Source organism: Pristiophorus japonicus, chromosome 1 (genome assembly GCF_044704955.1).
Source record: "Pristiophorus japonicus isolate sPriJap1 chromosome 1, sPriJap1.hap1, whole genome shotgun sequence".
Taxonomy (NCBI): domain Eukaryota; kingdom Metazoa; phylum Chordata; class Chondrichthyes; family Pristiophoridae; genus Pristiophorus; species Pristiophorus japonicus.
The window spans coordinates 271,511,071-271,532,441 of record NC_091977.1 but is presented as its reverse complement, the minus strand read 5'-3'; the positions used below and the strand labels follow the sequence as shown (position 1 = coordinate 271,532,441).

The 21,371-nt window shown below is 46.0% G+C and overlaps 1 protein-coding gene across 1 annotated transcript in view; it reads left to right on the top strand.

Annotated features, from left to right (window-relative positions):
• The first annotated feature begins 860 nt into the window (after window positions 1-860).
• The window catches only part of LOC139247801 (oxidation resistance protein 1-like), a 297,497-nt gene continuing 276,986 nt past the window's right edge, over window positions 861-21,371 (top strand). Inside the window, exon 1 of the mRNA XM_070871805.1 lies at window positions 861-955. The gene's annotated coding sequence lies outside the window, so the exon portion shown is untranslated. The remainder of the gene's footprint in view (window positions 956-21,371) is intronic.

Sequence of the window (21,371 nt, the reverse complement as noted above, 5' to 3'; positions counted from 1 at the left end):
GCAGCAAGGATGGGCAGCAGAAAAGTCCTGTTCTTAACCAGATATTCACTAAGTTTTGTTTCAAGGAGTTAATTCAACAGAACATTAACAGCCTTTGATCAAAGCACATTCCATATATCCAGTGTACTATATGAGCAGCCTCCTGAGAGTAGTTTGGCTGCCTGCCCCCCATTCTGCCTCCGCTAAATCCGCAACTGGGTGGGCTGGAGGTGGCATCCATATTTTTACATTTTGTTTTCCTGCCCGTTTTGGGGGTTAAAATCAGTCCACGGAAGTTTACTTTTTTGAGGCCTAAATTTAAAGGCTGAGGAGGAAATTCGGTTGGCGTGTGACATGGAGGTTTAAATGTGTTTAATAGTTCTGTAGACTTGAGTAGTTTGAACTTGCAATGCTCTCCTGTAATCAAAAGCATGTAATATGCTTTCATTTCTTGTTGGGCTTCAATGCAAGCTGAGAAAAGGTCCAGAAAAAGGAATGGTAAATAGATATAATCACTGATGAGCAATGTAACACTCTGGCTTACTGAATAACATATTCTGTGATCTTGCTTAAAGAAAAAGAGGCTTTTTTTCATGAAGCACTGAACACCCTGAGGAAGCTGCTCTGTCACTTCTGATTGTACAGTGCATTCTTGCATTGCAAAGTTCCTCATAAAACCTAACATTCATCAGTTCTGTCACTGCCTTGATGAAATGGGGTCGTGTTTAATTTGCTCCTTCTTACCTGTATTTCAACAGACAGGTGCCTTTCTCCTGGCTGTGGTTTAATCCAAACCCCCTGCATTTCACGTGGCTTGGTAGTTTCCAAAATGAGAAGGTCACATTACTGAGCATGTCTGGTGCACAGCTGAGTTGTGATGCGGTTACTGTATGGTGAGGCCTTGGGCAAATAGTGAGTACTGTTTGCAGACAAGAGTGAAGTGGGAAATGGAGTAATATCAGCTTCTGCCTTGCAAGTAAGTTGCTTTATTTCTCTGTAAAGGCTGTTGTCTTGTGTGACTGGGAAGCAGCGGTGGTGGCTGCTGCTGTCGTCTTTTTCTGCAGTTGATGCACTGAATTAACCACCTTGTGTTGAAAGTGACTATTGACAAATTCGGCTTCCTCTCATTGAGTGGCGAATGATATTAAAAGCTGAAGTGAAAGGATGGAGGTGTCAGGCAGGAATCTGTGTGCTCTGGGAATGTAAACAATGCAGTGTAATGGATGTTGAACTAGTTGTGATTCAGGTAATCCATTGTTACTGCAATACAGTCCAGTAATACCCAGTCCTCTGCTGGAAGGTTGGTAAGCTGCTGCATGTGACAACTACTTGTGAGTGATTAGAACTGCCTGCTTTAATTAGACAGCTGGGGTTGAATGAGATGCACAACACAGCTTGGTATCAATGTAGAAGCATTCTAGCTCGTGAATCAGGTGCAATATCTTTAACTATGTACGGACTCTAATGTGCTCGGACCTGTCTGATTAAAATGCCATTGCACAGAAATTACATCTTTGAGCACCACAGCAGAATTTCTTGCAGCATTATAAATTAGAAGTATTTATTTAAACATTTAACAGAAACAACAAATGGAGGAGATTGTAATTGAAGCGATATTAGTTCCACATGTTTACATATTTTTTGAATTTTCAAAATATTTTAGCGTAACTTTAAATCATATACACTGGTGGGCGAAGGTTTGGCAAAAGTACTTTCAACCCTGCAATGGATATGCGAAGAGAAAAAGATTAGTGAAGACAAATGTAGGTCCCTTGAAGTCAGAATCAGGTGAATTTATAATGGGGAACAAAGAAATGGCAGACCAATTGAACAAATACTTTGGTTCTGTCTTCACGAAGGAAGACACAAATAACCTTCTGGAAATACTAGGGGACCGAGAGTTTAGTGAGAAGGAGGAACTGAAAGATATCCTTATTAATCAGGAAATTGTGTTAGGGAAATTGATGGGATTGAAGGCTGATAAATCCCCAGGACCTGATAGCCTGCATCCCAGAATATTTAAGGAAGTGGCCCTAAAAATAGTAGATGCATTGGTAATTTTCCAACATTCTACAGAGTCTGGAACAGTTCCTATGGACTGGAGGGTAGCAAATATAACCCCACTTTTTTAAAAAAAGGAGGGAAAGAGAAAACAGGGAATTATAGACCAGTTAGCCTGACGTCGGTAGTGGGGAAGATGTTGGAATCAATTATCAAAGATGTAATAGCGGCGCATTTGGAAAGCAGTGACAGGATCGGAGCAAATCAGCATGGATTTATGAAAGGAAAATCATGCTTGACACATCTTCTAGAATTCTTTGAAGATGTAACTAGTAGAGTGGACAAGGGAGAACCAGTGGATGTGATGTATTTGGACTTTCAAAGGCTTTTGACAAGGTCCCACACAAGAGATTAGTATGCAAAATTAAAGCACATAGTAATGGGGATAATGCATTGAGGTGGATAGAGAACTGGTTGGCAGACACGAAGTAAAGAGTAGGAATAAACAGATCCTTTTCAGAATGGCAGGCAGTGACTTGTGGGGTACCACAGGGTTCAGTGCTGGGACCCCAGCTATTTACAATATACATTAATGATTTGGACAAAGGAATTGAATGTAATATTTCCGAGTTTGCAGATGACACTAAGCTGGGTGGTGGTGTGAGCTGTGAGGAGGACGCTAAGAGGTTGCAGGGTGACTTGGACAGGTTAGGTGAATGGGCAAATGCATGGCAGATGCAGTATAATGTGGATAAATGTGAGGTTATCCACTTTGGTGGCAAAAATAGGAAGGCAGAATATTATCTGAATGGTGACAGATTAGGAAAAGCGGAGGTGCACGAGACCTGGGTGTCATGGTACATCAGACATTGAAAGTTGGCATGCAGGTACAGCAGGTAGTAATGAAGGCAAATGGCATTTTGGCCTTCATAGCGAGAGGATTTGAGTATAGGAGCAAGGAGGTCTTATTGCAGTTGTACAGGGCCTTGGTGAGGCCACACCTTGAATATTGTATATAGTTCTGGTCTCCTAATCTGAGGAAGGACATTCTTGCTATTGAGGGAGTGCAGTGAAGGTTTACCAGACTGATTCCCGGGATGGCAGGACTTGCATATGAAGAAAGACTGGATCTACTAGGCTTGTATTCTGATGGGATTGGACAGGTTAGATGCAGGAAGAATGTTCCGATGTTGGGGAAGTCCAGAACCAGGGGTCACAGTCTAAGGATAAGGATTAGGACCGAGGTGAGGAGAAACTTCCTCACTCAGAGAATTGTGAACCAGTGGCATTCTCTACCACAGAAAGTTGTTGAGGCCAGTTCGTTAGATATATTCAAAAGGGAGTTAGATGTGGCCCTTACAGCTAAAGGGATCAAAGAATATGGAGAGAAAGCAGGAATGGGGTACTGAAGTTGCATGATCAGCCATGATCATATTGAATGGTGGTGCAGGCTCGAAGGGCCGAATGGCCTACTCCTGCACCTATTTTCTATGTTTCTGCTCCACACTGTCCAGTAACATTAGAATACTGAACACTGCAATACTACAGAAGCAATGAAGGTACAATTTGTTGTTTATGGAATGCAAAACAGTATCTTTAAATTTTTCCCCAGAATTTGCATAAAGAAAATGATTAGACAAGAAGATATTTTTGTGTTTGTGCCTTTGGGAAACGACTTGTGGTGCTGTACCTTATCTGAATGTTTGATCCAGCCAACCATTTGAGAACTGATGACATCATCATTAAAAAAAAATGAAAATTAGATATTTTAAAAATGAAACTCGGAGAGCAAACCAGACCTTGTCAAACCTTACTGACTGGCAAACCTCAATTCTTTTTTGCAAGGTCAGATTCTGCATTAATAGTGGCAAAGTGGCTTTCATTTATTTGCTGAACATTTGATATGTTTTGAAAAACATCATTGTAATGCTTTACTGGCTTGTGACATTGAAAAATAGAGTATGCAGCTCCTCTCCTATACTGGCAACAAGGATAATGCTCTGTTTACTCGCCCAGTGCTCTCCATTCCCTGCCTGAAAGAGGTGAATCATGCTAGGACAGTGTTCCCTGACTGCTGCTAAACATCCGATCACTCTCCAAGGTGGTCATACTGCACGTGCAAACCTCAACTGTGAATGTTGGCAGACTGTTGCATTGTGGGACATCTCCTTACCCAAGGCCCATGTGGGCGCACTGTGTGGCAGGGGTGAGGGGACAGCAATCAGCGGCGGGAACCCTTTCAGACTCTGCTCGTCCTGCCTGATAAATGCCAAGGCTGATGGTATAGTACCATTGAGTGACTGGGGAAGGTTACTATGTTTCCTTTCAAACTGGGACTTGTTTAAACATTTTTTCCACCTAATTAACCCTATAATATACATCCTTGTATCTATTAATCAAAATTTAAAGGAATGTTTGTGTCATGCATTCAACTATCATTGTAACCCATGTATAAGCTGACCTAAGTTGTACACCTTGAGAACATTGACCACAAGGGGCGAACTTGTGGGAGATACTCCTAACCTGGACTTTCAGATATAAAAGGGGAAGCTCCACCCACTTCATCACTTGAGGTCTTGGTAATAAAGGTAACTGGCCACAGAGTGACCTCTCTCAAGTATGGGCCTCGTGTGCATTTATACTGTATAGTAAGGACATATCATTGGTGACGAGAAACTGGGATTCAAACCAGGCGAGCATGGCCACTAGCAGCACAGGAGAGGTATGGTGTTGGTGATGATTGGGACGACTTTATTGAGAGACGACAGCAAAGTTTCGTCACTAAGGAATGGTTGGGACAGGATTCGGCCGACAAACGCAGGGCTCATCTCCTGATGGTTTGTGGATCCAGAAAGTACTTCCTGATGAAGGACCTTCTAGCGCCAGAGAAGCCGGCGGACAAGACGTTCGAAGAGCTCAGTAAGTTGATCAGGGAAGACCTTAAACCGGCGAGCAGCATGCGCATGGCGAGACACTGGTTTTACACGCACCGGCGGCGAGAAGGGCAAAGCGTTCCAGACTTCGAGGCTGATCTCCGACGACTGGCAAGCCTATGTAAGTTCCCAGATGCATGCAGAGCGGAGATGCTGCAAGACTTTTTTATTGAGGGCATTGGGCACGCTGGGGTTTTCAGGAAACTGATTGAGACCAAAGACTTGACCTTGAAAGCGGCGGCTCTGATAGCCCAGACATTTATCTCGGGGGAGGAAGAGACCAGAATGATGTATGACAAAAATCTTGGCTCAACTGCGGCAAACAACCAGGGAGTCAACATAGTTAACGCGGCACACAGTTCTCTAGGCAGACAAGGGCAATCGGACATGCCCCAGCATGTAGTCGAACCCAAAGGGGGAATTCAACAGAGACAATGGCTAGCTGAACGGCGATTCATGCCATCGCAATGGACAATGCGGCCAGTAATGGGGCCATCAACACCTGTTAATGGTGCGCTTAAGGACAGTCACAGAGATAGTCAGAGATGATCGACTGGTAATGGACCTTTTGTTTCCAACAATGGGGCCTCCAGCTCATGCTGGAGGTATGGAGGCAAACACCCAGCCAGCGCTTGCAGATATCTGCAATATACCTGCGGAAACTGCAACGTCAGCGGTCACTTGGCGCGTATGTGCAGGAAGCCTGCAGCCAGGTTGACGTATGAGGAGGACGGGCCCGATGTAAGCCCTACGAGGCCAAATGAATATTGGGGGAAATCGCTGGAAGCTGAAGTTCAGCGAGTTCATGTGGAGCACATATACAGTTCATACACCAGGACGCCACCGATAATGATGAAAGTGCTCCTCAATGGCATCCCAGTATTAATGGAGCTAGACACAGGGGCCAGCCAGTCCCTGATGAGTATCAAACAGTTCGAAAGGTTGTGGGTGTCCAAGGCCAGGAGGCCAAAATTATTGACGATTGACGCACAGCTACGGACCTATACAAAGGAGATCATTCCGGTGCTAGGCAGCGCCACGGGAGTCGTGACCCACAATGATTCGGAGAACTGGTTGCCACTCTGGATTGTCCTGGGAGACGGTCCCACACTACTGGGGAGGAGTTGGCTTGCTGTCATGAACTGGAAATGGGGTGATGTCAATTCAATTTCTTCTGTGGAGCGAGTATCATGCTCACATCCTGGACAAATTTGACTCACTATTTCAAGCCAGCATCGGTACTTTCATGGGGGCCAAGGTAGTGATCCACATAAACCCGGACGCCAGGCCAGTACACCACAAGGCCAGAGCGGTGCCGTATGTGATGCGGGAAAAGATAGAATGCGAATTGGACCGCCTGCTGAGGGAAGGCATCATCTCACCAGTCGAATTCAGTGACTGCGCGAGCCTGATCGTGCCAGTGCTCAAGGCAGATGGGTCAGTCAGGATATGTGGCGATTACAAGGCCACCATCAATCGGGTGTCACTCCAAGACCAGTACCCGCTACTGAGAGCGGTGGACCTCTTTGCGACGCTATCCGGTGGCAAACTTTTTTCAAAATTTGGAGCTGACCTCCGCTTACATGACCCAGGAGCGAGTGAGTGAGTCGAAGAAGCTGACCACCATCACGACACGCAAGGGGTTGTTTGAGTATAACAGATGTCCATTCGGGATTCGTTCGGCCGCCGCGATCTTTCAACGACATATGGAAATCCTCCTCCAGTCGATTCCAAGGAAAGTGGTTTTTCAAGGCGACGTCCTCATCACGGGTCGCGATACTGAAGAACACCTCCACAACCTGGAGGAGGTGCTACGCAGATTGGACCGGGTAGGTCTGCGACTGAAAAAGGCGAAGTGCGTCTTCTTAGCTCCAGAGGTAGAATTCCTGGGGAGGAGGGTAGCAGCAGACAGGATCAGACCTACTGCGTCCAAAACAGAAGCGATCCAGAGAGCACCGAGACCCCGCAACACGTTCGTTCCTGGGGCTCCTGAACTATTTTTGTGACTTTCTTCCCAAATTGAGCACTCTGTTAGAGCCGCTACACGTGCTCCTACGCAAAGGTCGCGATTGGGTCTGGGAGGACAGCCAGGAAAGGACTTTTGATCGAGCACGCAATTTGTTATTCTGACCGGATTAGACAGGTTAGATGCAGGAAGAATGTTCCCAATGTTGGGCAAGTCCAGAACCAGGGGTCACAGTCTAAGGATAAGGTGTAAGCCATTTAGGACCGAGATGAGGAGAAACTTCTTCACCCAGAGAGTGGTGAACCTGTGGAATTCTCTACCACAGAAAGTTGTTGAGGCCAATTCACTAAATATATTCAAAAAGGAGTTAGATGTAGTCCTTACTACTAGGGGGATCAAGGGGTATGGCGAGAAAGCAGGAATGGGGTACTGAAGTTGCATGTTCAGCGAATGGCCTACTCCTGCAACTATTTTCTATGTTTCTATGTTATGCTCCAATAAACTGGTAACGTTATATGACCCATGTAAGAAACTTGTGTGTACGTGCAATGCGTCGTCCTTTTGGGGTTGGGTGTGTGTTTCACCATGTGAATGCCAATGGTCAGGTACAGCCGGTAGCTAGTGCCTCCAGAAGTCTGTCCCAGGCAGAAAGGGGCTACGGGATGGTAGAAAAGGAAGCGCGAGGATGTGTATATGCAGTTTAAAAAAAAAAAAAATGCACCAGTACCTGTTTGGCAAGAAATTTGAGCTGGAGACAGATCACAAACCCCGAACGTCCCTTTTGGCCGACAACAAGGCTATAAATGCGAATGCATCGGCCCGCATACAGAGGTGGGCACTTACGTTAGCCGCCTATGACTACACAATTCGGCACAGATCGGGCACTGAAAACTGCGCCAATGCACTCAGCAGGTTACCACTAGCCACCACTGAGGGGGCAACTGAGCATGATGCTGAGATGGTCATTGCTGTTGAAGCTTTCGAAAGCGAAGGCTCACCCGTGACAGCCCATCAGATTAAAGTCTGGACAAATAAAGACCCGCTACTGTCTTTAGTTCAGAAATGTGTCCTGAATGGGGACTGGGCAGCCACGTACGGAGCATGCCCTGAGGAGTTTAAACTGTTTCATAGGCGCAAGGATGAACTCTCGATTCAGGCCGATTGCCTATTGTGGGGAAACCAAGTAGTCATGCCCCAGATGGGCAGAGAGGTGTTTATCAGAGAACTTCACAATGAGCACCCGGGCATTGTCATGATGAAGGCAATTGCCAGGTCTCACGTTTGGTGGCCACGGATAGATGCAGACCTGGAACTTTGTGTTCACAGGTGCAACACGTGTGCTCAGCTGGGCAACGCACTCAGGGAAGCCTCCCCTTAGTCCCTGGTCCTGGCCTGCCAAGCCATGGTCAAGCATCCATGTGGATTACGCAGGTCCTTTCATGGGAAAAATGTTTTTGTAGTAGACGCCTACTCCAAATGGATTAAGTGTGCCAATTTAAATTCAAGCACATCCTCTGCCACGGTAGAAAGTCTACGGGCAATTTTCGCCGCCCATGGTCTACCGGATGTCTTGGTCAGCGACAATGGCCCGTGCTTCACAAGCACTGAATTTCAGGACTTCATGGCAGGAAATGGTATCAACCATGTCAGAACGGCACTGTTCAAGCCGGCCTCAAACTGCCAGGTGGAACAAGCAGCGCAGATAATCAAATGAGGGATGCTCAGAATCCAAGGGGGTTCCCTTCAAAGCCGCTTATCACGTCTCCTGTTGGCCAATAGATCCCGGACCACACTCGCTCACAGGGGTTCCACCCACAGAGCTGCTAATGAAAAGGACGCTCAAAACCAGGTTATCCCTTATACACCCTACTATGAAAGAAATTGTTGAGAGCAGGCGTCAGTCACAATGTGACTACCATGACAGGAATGCGAGGGCGCAATGTATTGCTGTCAATGACCCTGTTTTTGTATTTAATTACGCTGCAGGGCCCAAATGGCTTGCAGGCACTGTGATTGTCAAAGAGGGGAATAGGGTTTTGGTAGTTAAACTTGCCAATGGTCAAATCTGCCACAAACATGTGGATCAAATTATAAAAGGAGGTTCAGCAACCCCATAGAAGAAGCAGAGGAAGAACACGACAGAGTTTACACCACCACAGGTGACCGAACACCAGAACCAAGTGGAGGAGAGCCCAGTCACTGTGAGCAGTCCAAACAGGCCTGAGGCACCGTAAGCAGCAGACATTCAGGCCAGCGTCCAATAAACGGAGCCCCAACTCCGGCGCTCTACAAGGGAGCGTAAACCACCAGAGAGACTTAACCTGTGATCCCAATAAGACTTTGCGGGGGAGGTGATGTCATGTATTCAACTGTCATTGTAACCCATGTATAAGCTGACCTAAGTTGTACACCTTGAGAACATTGACCACAAGGGGCAAACTTGTGGGAGACGCTCCTAACCTGGACTTCCAGGTCTAAAAGGGGAAGCTCCACCCACCTTCATCACTTTAGGTCTTGGTAATAAAAGTAACTGGTCACAGATTGACCTTCTCTCAAGTATGGGCCTCATGTACATTTATACTGTATAGTAAGGACATATCAGTTTGAGTTGTAGAAACATAGAAACTTGCAGCGCAGAAGGAGGCCATTTTGGCCCATCGTGTCCGTGCCCGCCGACAGAGAGCCTAATGGCCCTTGGTCAGCAACCCTAAAGGTTACAAATAAACCTATGAACAATGACGGAAAGGTAAGGAGCACCCAGCCCAACCAGTCTGACTCACACAACTGCGACACCCCTTATACTGAAATACTCTACACTCCACCCCAGCCAGAGCCATGTGATCTCCTGGGAGAGGCAAAAACCAGATTAAAAGCCCAGGCCAATTTAGGGAGAAAAAATCTGGGAAAATTCCTCTCTGACCCATCCAGGTGATTAAAACTAGTCCAGGAGATCACCCTGGCCGTATTTTATTCCTTGCAGTACTTACCATTAAATCTGCACCGCCCAACAAAAGGTCATCCAGTCTAATCCCAATTACCAGCTCTAGGTCCGTAACCCTGCAGGTTACTGCACTTTAAGTGCCCATCCAACCATCTCTTAAAAGTGGCGAGCGTTTCTGTATCCACCACTCTTCCAGGCAGCGAGTTCCATATCCCCACAACCCTCTGCGTAAAGAGGCCCCCTCCCCCTCAAATCCCCTCTAAACCTTCCACCAACCACCTTAAAGCTATGCCCCCTCGTAATAGACCCTTCCATCAATGGAAATCGGCCCTTACTATCCACTATTTCCAGGCCCCTCAATATTTTGAACACCTCAATGAGGTCTCCTCTCAAACTCCTCTGTTCCAATGAGAACAAACCCAGCCTATCCAATCTGTCCTCATAACTAAGATCCTCCATTCCAGGCAGCATCCTAGTAAATCTCTTCTGCACCCTCTCTCGTGCAATCACGTCCTTCCTATACATAGAAACATAGAAAATAGGTGCAGGAGGAGGTCATTTGGCACATCGAGCCTGCACCACCATTCAATATGATCATTATGGCTGATCATGCAACTTCAGTACCTCATTTCTGCTTTCAATCCATACCCCTTGATCCCTTTAGCCATAAGGGCCACGTCTAGCTCCCTTTTGAATATATCTAACGAACTGGCCTCAACAACTTTCTGTGGTAGAGAATTCCACATGCTCACAACTCTGAGTGAAGAAGTTTCTCCCCACCTCAATCCTAAATGGCTGACCCCTTATCCTTAGACTGTTCTGGTTCTGGACTTCTCCAACATCGGGAACATTCTTCCTGCATCTAATCTGTCCAATCCCGCCAGAATTTTGTATGTTTCTGTGAGATCCACTCTCATTCATCTAAATTCCAGTGAATATAAGCCTAGTCGATCCAATCTTCATATGTCAGTCCTGCCATCCCGGGAATCAGTCTGGCGAACTTTCGCTGCACTCCCTCAATAGCAAGAATGTCCTTCCTCAGATTAGGAGACCAAAACTCTACACAATATTCAAGGTGTGGCCTCACCAACGCCCTGTACATCTGTAGTAAGGTCAATAAATCCCCGGGGCCTGATAGGCTGCATCCCAGAGTACTTAAGGAAGTGGCCCTAGAAATAGTGGATGCATTGGTAATCATTTTCCAACATTCTACTGACTCTGGATCAGTTTCTAGGGACTGGAGGGTAGCTAATGTAACACCATTTTTTACAAAAGGAGGGAGAGAAAACACGGAATTATAGACCTGGCATCGGTGGTTGGGAAAATGTTGGAATCAATTATTAAAGATGAAATAGGAGAGCATTTGGAAAGCAGTGACAGGATCAGTCCAAGTCAGCATGGATTTTTGAAATGGAAATCATGCTTGACAAATCTTATAGTATTTTTTGAGGATGTAACGAGTAGAGTGGACAAGGGAGAACCAGTGGATGTGGTGTATTTGGACTTTCAAAAGGTTTTTGACAAGGTCCCACACAAAAGATTAGTGTGCAAAATTAAAGCACATAGTATTGGGGGTAATGTATGGACGTGGATAGAGAATTGGTTGGCAGACAGGAAGCAGAGAGTGGGAATAAATTGGTCCTTTTCAGAATGGCAGGCAGTGACTAGTGGGGTGCAGCTGGGTTTAGTGCTGGGACCCCAGCTATTTGCAATATACATTAATGATTTAGATGAAGGAATTGAATGTAATATCTCCAAGTTTGCAGATGACACTAAGCTGGATGGCGGTGTGAGTTGTGAGGAGGATGCTAAGAGGCTGCAGGGTGACTTGGACAGGTTAGATGAGTGGGAAAATGCATGGCAGATGCAGTATAATGTGGATAAATGTGAGGTTATCCACTTTGGTGTCAAAAACACGAAGGCAGAATATTATCTGAATGGTGGCAGATTAGGAAAAGGGGAGATGCAACGAGACCTGGGTGTCATGGTACATCAGTCATTGAAAGTTGGCATGTAGGTATAGCAGGTGGTGAAGAAGGCAAATAGCATTTTGGCCTTGATGGCGAGAGGATTTGAAAAGAGGAGCAGGGAGGTCTTACTGTAGTTGTACAGGACCTTGGTGAGTCCACAGCTGGAATATTGTGTTCAGTTTTGGTCTCCTAATCTGAGAAAGGACGTACTTGCTATTGAGGGAGTGCAGCGAAGGTTCACCAGACTGATTCCCGGGATGGCACGACTGGAGGAGAGACTGGTTCAACTAGGCCTGTATTCACTCGAGTTTAGAAGAATGAGAGGGGATTTCATAGAAATATACAAAATTCTGATGGGATTGGACAGGTTAGAGGCAGGCAGAATGTTCCCGATGCTGGGGAAGTTCAGAACCAGGGGTTACAGTCTAAAGATAAGGGGTAAGCCATTTAGGACCGAGATGAGGAGAAATTTCTTCACTCAGAGAGTTGTTAACCTGTGGAATTCTCTACTGCAGAAAGTTGTTGAGGCCAGTTCGTTAGATATATTCAAAAGGGAGTTAGATATGGTCCTTACGGCTAAAGGGATCAAGAGGTATGGAGAGAAAGCAGGAAAGGGCTAATGATCAGCCATGCTCTTATTGAATGGTGGTGCAGGCTCGAAGGGCTGAACGGCCTACTCTTGCACCTATTTTCTATGTTTCTATAATTCCCTGTTTGCTCTCTCCCTACATTTTTAAAAAGTGGGGTTACATTAGCTACTCTCCAGTCCATAGGAACTGATCCAGAGTCCACAGAATGTTGGAAAATGACCACCAATGCATCCACTATTTCTAGGGCACTTCCTTAAGTACTCTGGGATGCAGACTATCAGGCCCTAGGGATTTATCTGCCTTCAATCGCATCAATTTTCCTAATACAATTTCCTTTAGTTCCTCCTTCTCGCTGGACCCTCGGTACCCTAGTATTTCCTGAAGGTTATTTGAGTCTTCCTTAGTGAAGACAGAACCAAAGTATTTGTTCAATTGGTTTGCCATTTTTTTGTTCCCCCTTATAAATTCAACTGATTCTGACTGTAAGGGACCTATGTTTGTCTTCACTAATCTTTTTCTCTTCACGTATCTGTCGAAGCTTTTGCAGTCAGTTTTTATGTTCCCTGCAAGCTTACTCTCTAATTCTGTTTTCCACTTCCTAATTAAACCCTTAGTCCTCCTCTGCTGAATTCTAAATTTCTTCCAGTACTCAGGTTTGCTGCTTTTTGTGGCCAATTTTTATGCCTCTAGCTTGGATTTAACACACTCCCTAATTTCCCTTGTAAGCCACGGTTGAGCCACCTTCCCCGTTTTATTTTTATGCCAGACAGGGATGTACAATCGTTGGAGTTCATCCATGTGATCTTTAAATGCCTGCCATTGCCTATCCATCATCACCCCTTTAAGTATCATTAGCCTGTCTATCCTAGCCAAATTACATCTCATACCTTCGAAGTTACCTTCACTTAAGTTCAGAACTCTAGTCTCTGAATTAACTGTGTCATCTCCATCTAATGAAGAATTCTATCATATTATGGTCACTGTTCCCCAAAGGGCCTCACACAACAAGATTGCTAATTAGTCCTTTCTCATTGCACACCACCCAGTCTAGGATGGCCAGCTCCCTAGTTGGTTCCTCGACATATTGGTCTAGAAAACCATCCCTTATACACTCCAGGAAATCTTCCTCCACCGTATTGCTACCAGTTTGTTTAGCCCAATCTATATGTAGATTAAAGTCACCCATGGTGACTGCTATACCTTTATTGCACGCATCCCTAATTTCCTGTTTCATGCCATCCCCAACCTCACTATGACTGTTTGCTGGTCTGTATACAACTCCCACTAGTGTTGTCTGTCCTTTGGTGTTCCACAGCTCTACCCATACAGATTCCACATCATCCACTCTAATGTCCTTCCTTACTATTTCGTTACTCTCTTTAACCAGCAACGCCGCCCCATTTCCTTTTCCTTTCAGTCTATCTTTCCTGAATATTGAATACCCCTGGATGTTGAGTTCCCAGCCTTGGTCACCCTGGAGCCATGTCTCTGTAATCCCAATTACATCATATCCATTAACAGCTACCTGCGCAGTTAATTCATCCACTTTATTAAGAATGCTCCTCGCATTGAGACACAGAGCCTTCAGGCTTGTTTTTTTAACACTCTTTGTCCTTTTAGAATTATGTTGTAATGTGGCCCTTTTTGATTTTTGCCTTGGATTTCTCTGCCCTCCACTTTTACTTTTCTCCTTTTATACCTTTTGCTTCTGCCCCCATTTTACTTCCCTCTGTCTCCCTGCATAGATTCCCATCCCCCTGCCATACCAGTTTAAATCCTCCCCAACAGCATGAGCAAACACTCCCACTAGGACATTGGGTTCTGGTCCTGCCCAGGTGCAGACCGTCCGGTTTGTACTGGTTCCAACTCCCCCAGAACCGGTTCCAATATCCCAGGAATTTGAATCCCTCCCTCTTGCACCATTCCTTAAGCCACATATTCATCTTAACTATCTGGCTATTTTTACTCTGACTAGCACGTGGCACTGGTAGCAATCCTGAGATTACTATCTTTGAGGTACTACTTTTTAATTTAACTCCTAGCTCCCTAAATTCAGCTCGTAGGCCCTCCTCCTGTTTTTTTACCTATATCATTGGTTCCTATATGCACCACGACAACTGGCTGTTCACCCTTACCCTGCAGAATGCCCTGCAGCCACTCCGAGACATCCTTGATCCTTGCATCAGGGAGGCAGCATACCATCCTGGAGTCACGATTGCGAACGCGGAAACGTCTATCTATTCCCCTTACAATAGAATCCCCTACCACCGTCGCTCTCCCACTCTTTCCTGCCCTCCTGCACAGCAGAGCCACCCATGGTGCCATGAACTTGGCTGCTGCTGCCTTCCCCTGATGAGTCATCTTCCCCAACAGTACCCAAGGTGGTATATCTGTTTTGGAGAGCGATGACCGCAGGGGACCTCTCCACTAACTTTCTTCCACTGCTCTGTCTGATGGTCACCCATTCCCAATCTGGCTGTGTAACCTTTACCTGCGGTGTGACCAACTCACTAAACATGCTATTCACGACATCCTCAGCATCGCGGTTGCTCCAGATTGAACCCATGCGCAGTTCCAGTGCCGCAATGTGGTCTGTCAGGAGCTGCAGCTGGATACACTTCCCGCACACACAGTAGTCAGGGACACTGGGAGTGTCCCTGACTTCCCACATAGCACAGGACCCAAGTTTCAGCTCGAGTTGCTCCTATTTTTTTGGAGCAACTAGTTTATATGTACTTTCTTATAAATCGCAATCCTCGGCATTTAGTTTGCTCCAATTCTAGTTAGTTAGAATAGTTTCGTTTTAGTGTAGTTTTTTTTTTCAAAAGGGGGCGTTACCAGCCACTTGCGCCTGTTTTGCAAGTTTAGGCAGCGAAAAGTTACTCCAAACTAACTTGGAGTAAGTGTTGAATTTTTTGCCGAGCTGCAATCTTTCGGCCGTTCGGCCAGGGGATAGGGGCGTCCTGAAAAACACTGGGAGGGCAACATCCAAAGTGCCCGGCCACAGAGCAGAGCCCCAGCACGCAGGCAGCAAACCGAGTTGCGATTTTCGACCTTTCGGCCAGGGGATAGGGACTGCCTTGAAAACACCGGGAGGGCGAGCACACACGCAGGCACCGAGCTGCGATCGTTCGGCCAGGGGATAAGGGAGGCCTGAAAAACAGCAGGATAGAGAGCCAGCCAGCGAGCCAACGTGCACCTTTTGAAAGTTTAATTTTTACTTCAAGTATGAGTGCTGTATTATCAACACCACGGATTATGCAATGGTTCGCCATCAATTCACTACATAGGAGAGAACTGATTAGAGCTCACCGCACCAGGAAGATCATAGCCCGTAGGCTGATTGGCAGGAGACTTTACCCACGTCGGCACTATCGAGGCAGGCGTTTGAACTTGGATATGAGTGAGGCTGATTGCATCAAAAGGCTGCGTTTCCGCAGAGAAGTTGTCGTTGAGATCGGTGATATGCTGAGAGCAGCTTTACAGCCGAGAAGCAGAACGCCGACTGCCTTGTCTGTTGAAGTGAAGGTTACAGCTGCACTTTCCTTCTATGCCTCGGGATTGTTTCAAGCTACAACTGGAGATGTATACGCCATCTCTCAATGTGCAATACATACCTGTGTTCGTCAGGTCACGGCTGCACTGTATGTGCGGAGGAATGACTTCATCAAGTTCCCAATGACTGCACAATCAATGCATGACAGGACTGTGGGGTTCGCAAAGATTGCTGGCTTCCCAAAGGTACAGGGCTGCGAGCACCTGTGGAGGATGCCGAGCAGTTCAGAAACAGAAAAGGTTTCCACTCCATTAATGTGCAGCTCGTGTGTGACAACATGCATCGCATCATGTCAGTCGATGCAAGATATTCTGGCAGCACCCATGATGCATTCATCCTACACGACCGCATTATATCTGACATGTTTCAGCAGCAGCCAGAAGGGCACAGCTGGCTACTGGGAGACAAAGGGTACGGCCTGACCACCTGGCTCATGACGCCCTTAGGCGTAACACGGACTGAAGCTGACTATCAGTACAACATGGTACACATTGCGACGCGCAGCATCATAGAGAGGACCATTGGCATCTTGAAGTAGTGTTTCCGATGCCTGGACCACTCCGGAGGTAACTTGCAATACTCTCCTCAGATTGTCGGTCACTTCACTGTTGTGTGCTGCGTGCTGCACAACTTAGCCATCATGAGGCAGCAGGAGCTGGTAGTGGAACCAGAAGACCCACGTGAGGGTCCAGTGCCTAATGATAGTAATTTGGAAGAACAGGATGAGGATGATGACGATCAGGAAAGCATGCAAGTGCCTGATGCCGGAGCACGAGGGCGGTCCATCGTGCTCCTTTAACGATTGCTCGAGCCATGCGCCAGCAGCTCATCTGTGAACGCTTCAATTACTGATGCCTGAGGGCTCTGTGACAACTGTTGCGCATGGACATGTTTATTCTTTGGAGTTGTTCCCATGTTGCGTTGTGTTAATGAAATATGATTCAGTTTTAATGTAAAAATATTTTATTGAAAAGTTCACAATGTACTGCATGTTAGTGTAATAATATTTGTTGTATCAAACTTTAATGACTCTTTAAGCTCACTTTAAAAACTTTAAGATCAAATATAAACTTGTAAAGTTATAAAACAATTTCAAGTGAAAAATCTTACACTCAAGATCACTGAAACTTCAAGATCACTTTTTAGGTGCAAAATTAAATAACTTACAAAATGTGAGAACATTTACACTCTAAGATCACTTAAAAACCCTGAGATCACAAGTTATAAAGTTATAGAAACATAGAAAATAGGTGCAGGAATAGGCCAATCGGCCCTTCGAGCCTGCACTGCCATTCAATGAGTTCATGGCTGAACATGCAACTTCAGTACCCCATTCCTGCTTTCTCACCATACCTCTTGATCCCCCTAGTAGTAAGGACTACATCTAACTCCTTTTTGAATATATTTAGTGAATTGGCCTCAACAACTTTCTGTGGTAGAGAATTCCACAAGTTCACCACTCTCTGGGTGAAGAAGTTCCTCCTCATCTCGGTCCTAAATGGCTTACCCCTTATCCTTAGACTGTGACCTCTGGTTCTGGACTTCCCCAACATTGGGAACATTCTTCCTGCATCTAACCTGTCGAAACCCGTCAGAATTTTAAACGTTTCTATGAGGTCCCCTCTCATTATAAAACTTACAAAACAATTTCAATTTGAAAAAAGTTACTACAGTTACATCAAGAACAAGAACAAAAGCAGCAAAGAAAGGCTGCAACCATCTCTCCTCCACATCTCGGTGAATGTTCACTTCTTCATGGGGGGTGTCATTTGATTGGCGGGACTGTGTGCCCTTATTGTAGCAGCTACCTCACCCAGGCCCTCCATGAGGGCCTGTGCCGTCACTTGCATTCCCTCTGACATTCCCTCCCTCATTTCCCGTGTCATTACTGCTATTTCTCCCATCAGTACCATTATCTCTTCACCCACTGCACTGACACTGCCCACGAGTGATCGGGTAAGGTTATTGCTCTCCACACCCAATACCACAACCTGAGCCACATCTGTTGCACGCTGCATCTCAGGAGAGCGTGTTTCGATTCTCCTCCTCCTCTGCCTGGGTCTGCCTCGCGGAACCACTCCAGTGGGAGGTGCAGGTTGAGACAGTGGGGCCCTGGGTGTTGCTGCCAGCACCACTCCAATGGGAGACACAGGCTGGGACGGTGGGGCCCTGGGTGTAAAATGCTGCATTACACCACCACCACCACCACTGGGACCCACAACGTCAGAATCTGTGAAACCATAGAATGTCGGACCAGAACCTATGCATGTGTTTGAAACACTGATGTCCGTTAATGTGGACTGATACATATTTAGTTCAAAAGTCTCCCCTGAAGACATTTCAGTCAACCCCTGCACCCACCCTTGGTCTGGATTGTCTGCATCTGGTTGTTCTTCTGTATCTTCAGGATCTTCAGGATTGGCATAATCTTCTGCAAAATATAACCGAACAGTCAAATAGTTAACAGCACAGGAGGGGGCAGGATGGGTGGCATGAGCTTAATTTGAAGGGCCACGATGCATTTTCAGGACTTACCCTCTCCCTCACGTGTGGGCCCAGCTTGTGCAGAACTGATTGCTTTTCTCTATGTACGACTCATCAAAGCAGCGACCCTCTGTTCCAAGGGTGTCAGTGGATGCAGATTTGGTACGCCTCCTCCTGTTCGAGTTTTTTCCCTTTTGTTGTGGGCCAATTTCTTCTGCAAAGATTAAAATATAACTTTTTACAGAGTGCATCTTTCTGCAGGGTGGGACATTTGCAGATTCCATTGAAAAATGAAAATATTACTGTAAGGGGTTCTCAGGGAGTATTGTTGTGTCTTGGGTGTCTCTCTCTGGGCTTCTGCCCTCACAGCTTATGCCTGGCCTGTGAGGTACCCTGAGTGCTGCAAGAGCACCCCTGGAGAGACTGTGTCCACAGCTTATGAAGGGGGTTTTGAGACTCGTGCGTCCCCACAGCTTATGCCTAGCCTGTGAGGCACCTTTGAGTGTCAAACACTCCTAACCCCTTCTTCCCTAGCCTGTGACACACAGTTGAGCGTTTTCGAGGCGCTCCTAGCTTCCCTTACACTGTTCTGACATAAGACTCACAATCAGGAGATGTAATACAATAGAACTGAGACAAGGTGATTCCAAGAGGAACTTGGGCTTCCAATTTATTTGACAAGGTGTATCTCAACAAACAGCAATACACCAACAAAACAATCCCCCTAAATCCCACTAAACGGACACAACGAAAATCTTTACACAAGTTTAGCAGTACAATGCCCAACCTCCCACCTTTCCTGGCCTAACTGAGTTGGGAGTTCCGGGGACCAGAGGTTATACTCACTACTGCGCCTTCTGCAGTCTGGTGGTTTGTTTCTTCTATCTTCGATGTCTTTGGACACTGGTTTTCCTTCAGTGTCAAGAGGCTTGCTGGTTGTTGGATCACGAGGGCAGGGAACCACCCACACTATGTCAGAAACCCCTTTTTATAGCCAGATTATCCAGTCCGCCACTCCTGCTGAAATCGATTCTTCCCATTGGTGGGCTTTGTGATTTTGAAAAATGTAGCAGTTTTAGATTATTGCGGGTTTTTTCCACTGATGTTAACCTACTCAAGGTTTGAGTGGGTGTTGATTGCGTTGGCCTCTTGTAGCCATTGTATGGGCCCTTGGGTTGTTTTGGGTTCCCTGGTTTCTGAAGGTCTGCATAATTTTCCTCCAATTCAGTTTTTCTAACCTACTCAAGGTTTGAATAGGTGTTAATTGGGTTGGCCTCCTGTAGCCATTGTGTAGGTCCTTGGTTTGTTTTGGGTTCCCTAGTTTTCTGACGATCTGCATAATTTCCTTCCATAGTGTAAACATGGGGAAGACAATAGCCCGATAATGGCTGTGAGTCAGTCCCACAGTTTTCGAGCGAGTGCTCTCCCATTGGCTTGAGAGCCCCATGCTTCGGGCTGACTCTGTCCCACCATTGGCCCTCCGGTGTCCTCCCCCGTCCAATCACTGCTCTGCCAATGTCAAACCGTCTCGGTTTCAATTCACAGCACAGACCGATCCCACAGCCCTTTTCCTTCTGGGTAAATTGAGGGAGTTTTCGTCCTCCCCTACATTACTTACACTAACTACTTGACCAAGGTTGTGCCATTTCTTTTTACACTGGCTTCCAGATCACCTGGTATGCACCACTGCGCAGTAATCTTCTGCAACTAGGTTCCAGCGTTTCTTCATTTCTTTTGGTGGAACTTTTGTGCGACCTCTGTTGCTGGTATCCAGCTCCTGCCATCTCTGCTCAATGACATTAACTAATATCTCCACTTCCTCATGCAAGAAATTCTTTGTTCTTGGTGGACATTGTTCCATTGCTGTATTGAATTGGCACTCAGTGAATTTTCAAAACACACAGTCCTTATTTTGCATGCACCTGTGCAGCACTTGTTCTTGAAGTTTAGCAGCAACAAACAGCATTCACTGATTTCAGCAGGTGATTTCTTTCACAGTACTGCTAACAGCACTCCTTCTGGCACAAAAAATCAGTCAGAAGGCTTTGCACAGCTCCACACACCCAAAAATCACTTTTCTGCATGTCCCTTTAAAGATGGCCGATTGCCAATGTTTGTGTGCCATTGCACATGCGCGCACGCTCCCACGCACATGCGCAACACTGCCGGCACTCAAACTGACGCTGGACCCTAGCCCCGCCCCCTGCCAGCAGTGCTTGCTCAGAAAGCGTTTGCTCCGCCCCCAGCAGCTTCTGCTGCGCTGCGCTGAGCTGGAAAAGGGCCTACAGATATCGGAGAATCGCGAGGTAAGCATTTGGTGCTTTTTAAGTTCTAGAAATTAGGCTGGCCTCTCCGAGATGCGCCGTTCTACCGAGGATCTGAAACTTGGGCCCTATGTGTAGCAACAAATGAAGATGAGGGCAGTAAGGCAGATATCTTGGGCAATTAGATGGTTAAGTGAGTTGGTTAATGCACAGTATATTGGCAACAGTCGTTTCTGTGCATTTGTATTTAGAAGTTTTGTTTAGCTTGTTACTTTACTGGATTGGATTGATCATGTGTTTTTGTTCAGATATTTGTGCAGTCTACTGTTGGCTATACAGTGAGATGCAATAACATAAATGGGTAGTGATTTATTATTGCTTTGATAATTGTAACTGTATGACCCTTGCTGTGGGACTTCCTCAGAGGATGAGCAGTTGATCAAGTAGGTCTTGCAGAGACACTAAATATTCAATAATAATTGTACAAGTAAACTAACACTGCTGTGAACATTTGTAGGTGGCACCAGATTGACCTTGTGCAGATTGCAGATGGTAAAGATGTTTATTAAAACTTAGGAGGGAATAAAAATGAAACTGTGGTTCAAAAGACTTTCCTTTTGTTTATTTCCTCATCTTAAGGAGGGATATACTTGCATTGGAGGCAGATCAGGGAAGGTTTGTTCATGA